Source organism: Callospermophilus lateralis, chromosome 5, assembly GCF_048772815.1.
Source record: "Callospermophilus lateralis isolate mCalLat2 chromosome 5, mCalLat2.hap1, whole genome shotgun sequence".
In the NCBI taxonomy this organism is placed as follows: domain Eukaryota; kingdom Metazoa; phylum Chordata; class Mammalia; order Rodentia; family Sciuridae; genus Callospermophilus; species Callospermophilus lateralis.
Genome location: NC_135309.1, coordinates 9,174,726 through 9,181,814, shown reverse-complemented (window position 1 = coordinate 9,181,814; position 7,089 = coordinate 9,174,726).

The window sequence follows — 7,089 nt, the reverse complement described above, 5'->3', positions numbered from 1 at the left end:
CCAATTCGTTATGTAACAATCTGTTCCTTGTTAACCTGAGTTTCCATATGATAGGAAAACCACATGGACAAAATGTCTCCCTTATTTAAACTCAGCCCAAATCAACTCAGTATAATAATATCATCTTGACTCACCTTGCCTGAAGTCCATGAGTTTGCATTTTGAGAGAAGAAGTAGCCTCATAATTAGAAGACACCCTGCTTGAGAACTTATTGAACTCTTCAAAGGCTTAAACCAAAGCCATGCCCACACAGGCTGCCAGGCTCAGCAGCTGGTTCCTGCCACTGAGCAGCAGGCCTGGATCCCACCAAGCTCCCCTGACAGGAGAAGCCAAAGGCACCAGGAAGGAATCCTCAGGGCACATGCGGTTCCCACTGCTCCCTCCTGTAGCCATCATCCTCATGTTGAAATCACAAAGCCTTCACCTTATGCAGTGTTTCCCATGCTATTATTCTTTCCATAATCTTCCTTTGCTATTATCCATGTCAAGCCAAAATAAAGTAAGACATGTCATACTTACTTCCTCAGGTTCTACAGAAGAAGGATGAGCTGCTGCCCCTCAGGAAGATGTGCAGAACCTTCTTCCTCCAAGCCTTACATGGCCTCCTTTCCCTCTAATTGATCCCCAATGTCCAAGCCCACAGGGACAGGAGCCGTGGCCATTTCTCCTGACTTTGCTGACTTGGAGATGAGCTCAGTTCAAACCTGCTCAGCTCTGTAGCTTTGGCCTGCTGCCCAGGTTAGTCTCAGGAGGGAGGAACTGAGCTATTCCAGAACAGAATGGAGAGCTAAGTGATATTTACTAATGTTCATGAAAATCCTCTGGTTTTGAAAGTGAGAGACTTCAGGATCCACAAGATGCAGGCAGCTCTTATGAGTGTTCAGATGAGTAACAACAGGTGCACGTTAGCAGGAGCAGTTACCTCCTACAGTCTAGTTTCCACCGCATTTATTGGTGATTACGACGAAATTAAATTATGCTATGAAAACATAATTCCTTGTCTTTGAGAGGCAGACAGATAATAACTCATGCACTCAGCAATTATGCAAATGTAGAGAGGAGACTGAGAGTCTTGTGATAAAATGAGGCCTTAGACACAGAGAGAGAGTTCTACCCTGCCAGCGCCACCCTGACTAGGAGACTGAGCTGAGAGGTTGACTTGAGACATTAGTTTGTTGCCAAGTCCTTAAAACAAGACAAGGGATAGTCTAGACGTACCTGGAAGAATGGCTGCCAAGTGTCTGCAAAGTGTCTGTTGCAGGGTCAGAATGGGCAGACGTAGGATCCCTCAGTCTCCCATCCAGTCCACAGATTGTAAACCAGAGAGGTGAGCATTTGAAGTTTTGGGGTACTTGTCTATGTCCTGTAGCCTCTTATCATGAAAAGAGACAACAATATCATTCCATGAGATTGTATTCAATAAATATTTGTGGCCAGTATCATGGAAATAGGATGAAGTGCAAAACTCAACAAGTTTTGAATAAGGCGAGTGGATAAGGTACAGAAACGTAGAGGTTTCTATTGTCACTGTCACAGCTGACTTCTGTGTGCAGCTTCTGTCTGCCCCTGGGCAGTGTCACCCACTGCCTTTACCTGGTCGACGCCAGCCCAGCTGATCCCACCTCCGGCCTGTCACCAGGCTGTGAGAATCCATGAGGGTCACTGACACATGGCTGGAGAGACAGCAGGCCATGATGACTAAACTCTTGTCATTTCAGATCATGAACCTCATCTTGGCCCCTTTAATGTGTCACAATATGTTTTTTTTTTTTTGTTTTATTTCTTTTGGTCCCAGGAATTGTGTCCAGGGATGCCAACCACTGAGCCACAGACACAGCCCTTTTTTATATTTTTATTTTGATACAGGCCTTACTAAGTTGTTGAGGCTGACCTTCAAATTGGAATCCTCCTTCCTCAGCCTCCCAAGCTGCTGGGATTACAGGTGTGCACCACCATACCCAGCCCCTCCCATATATTGTGGGAAGGAGTTTTAAGAATGTGATCAAGGAGGAGATCCAGAGAATAAGAGACTACTCCAGGTGGTGTCCACTTCAGTCTGGGGAATTAGACTGAGGGGAGAAATTCTTCACATTTACTGGGAAGGTGATCCTGGGTTCCCCAGAGTGAAGAGGTCCTCCTGAGAAGACTTTGCCAGCACAGGGGCACTTGGTGTGACAGCAATTCCTCAAGAGAATGGCATTCATGTTCAGCTGACTTTGGAAAATTAGGAGGCCAGAGAAGGGACTCATTGAAGCAGGTACAATGAGTCCCAGCTCTTCACAGTGGGTGATGACAAATGGCCAGAGGAGATTGGGAACAGCAAGATATAGAATGGCGACTTTTTGGATTGGCACCTGTAAATAGACTCTTCAGGAATGTGGTTATTTCCATTTGCTCTGAGTGTTTGATTCAGTGTTGAAGCAGTTTACCAAGGGCCAATAATCAGTTCAAGTGTTTGCACTCTTCAAGATGTGCCAGCTCCCTGTGCAGCCCTGTGGCTGATTCATGGTCTCTTCAGAAAGTGGCCCAAGTGATGGAGTCACCCACCGTAGGAGGTAATCAACATGACTTGGGACCAAATGTGTTTTGCACTGTGAGATGGGCATTTGCTTTGGAGGTTCAGTGGGAAATGTTGTGGTTTAGAAAGGAGGGGCCCCCAAATCTCATGTGCAAGACAATGCAAGAAAATTCAGAGGTGCAATGTTTGGGTTATGAGATACCTAACCTGATCAGTGCATTGACCCGCGGATAGGAAGTGATAACTGTTAACAGGCAGGGTTTGGCTGGGGGAATCAGGTTACCGGGGGTCTGCCTTTGGGGGTTATAGTTTGTGCCTGGGGAGTGGAGCTTCTCTCCACATCCTGACTGCTGTGTCCTAGGCTGCGTCCCTCCAACACATCTTCCACCATGTACTCCGCCTCACAATTGGGCCCACAGCTGCAGAGTCAGCCAACCATGGACTGAACCTCAAAAACTGTGAGCCAACAACTCACAATATCTAAGCTATGGAACCAACCTAGATGCCCTTCAATTGATGAATGGATAAAGAAAACGCAGTATTTATACACAATGGATTATTACTCTTCCTTAAAGAAAAATTATGTATTATGACATTTGCTGCTAAACAGAGGAACTGAAGACTAACATACTTAGTGAAATAAACCAGTTCCCAAAACCAACCGCCAAATGTTCTTTCTGATATGCCGATGCTAACACACAATAATGTGGGGGTAGGTTAGTATACAAGTTTGTTGGATTAGACAAAGGGAATGAAGGAAAGGGAGGGGTGGGAATAAGAAAGACAGTAAAATGAATGGATCATAATTTTAATTTGTGCATCTATGAACGTATGGCCAGTGAAACTTCATATCATGGACAAATAGAAAAATGGGATCCTAATTAGGATAAGTTGTATCCCAGGTATGTATCAAATGTCAAAATATACTGTCATGTATATGTAAAAAGAATTTTTTAAAAGTTCAAGAAAAAAATATAAACCAAAATAAACTTTTTTCTCCTCTCCATGTCCTTGTCAGGTCTTTGATCACAACAACAAAAAACCTAACTAGATCATATCCATTCAGTATACACTTATTGATTTTTTTGACTAGAGCATCTGACTTAGGTAATTTGCAAGTTCCTGTATGGCTAAAAAGCATTCATAGCCCACTGAAATTAAAACAAAGATGGTTCTATACCATAAATCTTCAAATTTCTTGCAAAACATTTTAGACATAAATAGTTGTCTCACAAAATCCTAAACTTTAGGTTCCTAACAACTCTCCCAGGAACTGCCCCAGCAGGCCTCTGCAGGGAGACAGCCTGTTATCTTGAAGACCATGTTTTTTCTGAGCATCTGATTGGTGGAACTGCTGCCACCCATGATCTTAAGACTGACCTCACACAGTAGCTGCTGGACACATGCTTCATGGCGTCACAACTGCATGAAAGGTGTGCGCACACTCCCCTTCCCAACAAACCACAGATCCTTCCATGGTTTCAGACATACCCGGAGTCCACCCACACCTGTGAGCCAGTGTCCCGAGCTACAACCCTATTCTTTATTCCTAGATAAGATTCGTTTTCTGTAGACTCATCTCTCAATTGTCTTTGACTTTTTGATTGACTTTCACACTGACATCCCACAAAGGTCAGAGATAATGTAATCTTTCTTACCAGTAATTTTACTACCAGCAAATATGGAAAACTTTGAGGCTATCAGAAATGACTTTGTGAAATCCTTGACCTAGAAGTTTCTCTTTTTTTCATCCCCCTTCCCTTCCCTTTATTCCCTTTGTATAATCCAATGAACTTCTATTCTTCCCTCCCTGTTTATTATATATTAGCATCCACATATCAGAGAAAACACTGGCCTTTGGTTTTGGGGATTTGGCTTATTTCACTTAGTATGTTAATCTCCAGTTCCATCCATTGACCTGTGATTGCCATAATTTCATTCTTCTTTATGGCTGAGCAATTTTCCGTGGTGAAAATATACCACAATTTCTTTATCCTTTCATCTGTTGAAGGGCACCTAGGTTGGTTCCATAGCTTAGATATTGTGAATTGAGCTGATATAAACATTGATGTGGCTGCTTCATTGTAGTATGCTGATTTAAAATCTTTAGATATATATCGATGAGTGGGATAACTGGGTCAAAATGATGGTTCCATTACAAGATTTCTATCGAATCTCCATGCTGGTTGCACCAGTTTGCAATCCCACCAGTAGTGTATGAGTGTAACTTTCCCCCACAATCTCTCCAACATTTATTGTTGCTTGTATTCTTGACAATTGTCATTCTGACTGGAGTGAGATGGAATCTCAATGTAGTTCTAATAAGCATTTCTCTAATTGCTAAAGGTGTTGAACATTTTTTCATATGGTTTTACCATTTATACTTATTCTTCTGTGAAATGTCTGTTCAGTTCCTTTAACCACTTATTGATTCAGTTATTTGTTTTTGTTTTGGTGTTAAGTTGTTTGAGTTCTTTATATATCCTCAGACAGATTAGTGCTCTATCTGAGGTGCATATGGTAAAGATTTTTTTTCCCATTCTATAGGTTCTCTCTTCAAGTTCTGATTGTTTTCTTTGCTTGCTGTGAAGAAGTATCTTAGTTCAATACCATCCCATTTACTGATCCTTGATTTTACTTCTTGCGTTTTATAAGTCTTGTTGAGGAACTCAGTTCCTAAGCTGACTTGATGGAGAATTTGACCTCCATTTTCTTCTAGTAGGCACAGGGCCTCTGGTCTAATGCCTACATCCTTAATACACTTTGAGTTGAGTTCTGTGTGGGGTGAAAGATAGGGGTTAAATTTTATTTTACAACATATAGATTTCCAGTTCTCCTAGCACCTGTTGAAGAGGATATCTCTTCTCCAAAGTATGTTTGTCTAGTACGAGGTAACTTTATTTATGTGGGTTTGTAACTGTGTCTTCTTTTTTTTTTTTTTGAGAGAGAGAGAGAGAGAGAATTTTAGCATTTATTTTTTAGTTATCGGCGGATACAACATCTTTGTTTATGTGGTGCTGAGGATCGAACCCGGGCCGCACACATGCCAGGCGAGCGCACTACAGCTTGAGCCACATCCCCAGCCCATGTAACTGTGTCTTCTATTCTGAACCACTGATCTTCATGTCTGTTCTGGTGCCAATATCATGCCATTTTGTTATTATACCTCTGTAGTATAATGTAAGGTCCGGTATTGGGATGCTTCCTGCTTCGCTTTTCTCACTAAGGATTGCTTGAACTATTCTGGGTCTCTTATTTTTCCAAGTGAATTTCACATTTGCTTTTTCTAGTTCTATGAAGAATGCATTGGAATTTTAATAGAAATTGCATTAAATCTGCATGGTACTTTTGATAGTATGACCATTTTGACAATATTCATTCTGCCTATTCAAGAACATGTCAGATTTTTTCATCTTCTAAGGTCTTCTTCGGCTTTTTTCTTTAGTGTTCTGTGATTTTTCTTATAGAGGTCTTTCAGCTCTTTTGTTAAGTTGATTCCCAAGTATTTTTTGAGGCTGCTATAAATAGCCTCAAATAATTTCTCTTTCAGCTGATCCATCATTGGTGTATAGGAGCCCAATTGATTTATGGGTGTTAATGTCGGGGTCCAGCCCCAGCGGGGTCCAGGGAGTCCTGAAGGAGGAGTGGCGTCGGCGAAATGATGAGACAGGAGTCGTTCCGTTTGAGCAATCTCCAGAGAGAGAGCTAAAACTGCTTTCTCTGGGTCCCCTTTTTATTACAATTTTTCTCATCATTATAGATTCACAATACGTCATTGATTATATAATTTAAAGCTTTGCCAAGACATGACATTTCCTTAACCATGATTGAGAGCACACCGATCTACATTCTTCCAGGATATGACCCCCAGCCATACAATCATCAAAGTACAGAATCATCAATAAAACATGTCACCAATTTACATCCTTCAGATTTTCCCAAGATTTACTATTTTTCCCAAGATATGTTATTTCCTTATTAACTAATGCCAAACTACGTAACCAGACTCTAAGTCTTTAGCCAATCATTAACCTAAAGTACACTTGTACTTTATTTTTAATTCAAAATCCCATCTAAAAAAGTCCCTTTGAATCTTATATTTAAAATATCCTAAAGTTTATGAATCATCCTTAAAACATATCAGAAACCTATACAACTAAAGACTTAAGAATTTCTAAACTTAAGAATCTAAATAAAATAATATTTCTATCATTATTTTAAAACTGTGTCTTATAAAGCTATTTTAATTAATTTCTAAATTTATTATAAAACTGGTTGAGCTGCTTTCTCGAAGAGTTTCTTTGTTTCTCAGTCAAGGTACACTAGTTCTCAAAGAGTTTGTTTCTCAGTCAAGGTGCACTAGTTCTCAAAGAGTTTGTTTCTCAGTCAAGGTGCACTAGTTCTCAAAGAATTTGTTTTTCAGAGGATGATTGTTGTCCATTATTAGGTTTGTCCACAATGTACTAAGATAGAAGAATAGCCTTTTACTTTGTCCTTGATATGCTGAGGGGTGGGTAGAACGGCCTCCAAGGCATGAACTACCTGTTCTGTTCTAGCCATCTGAAATTTA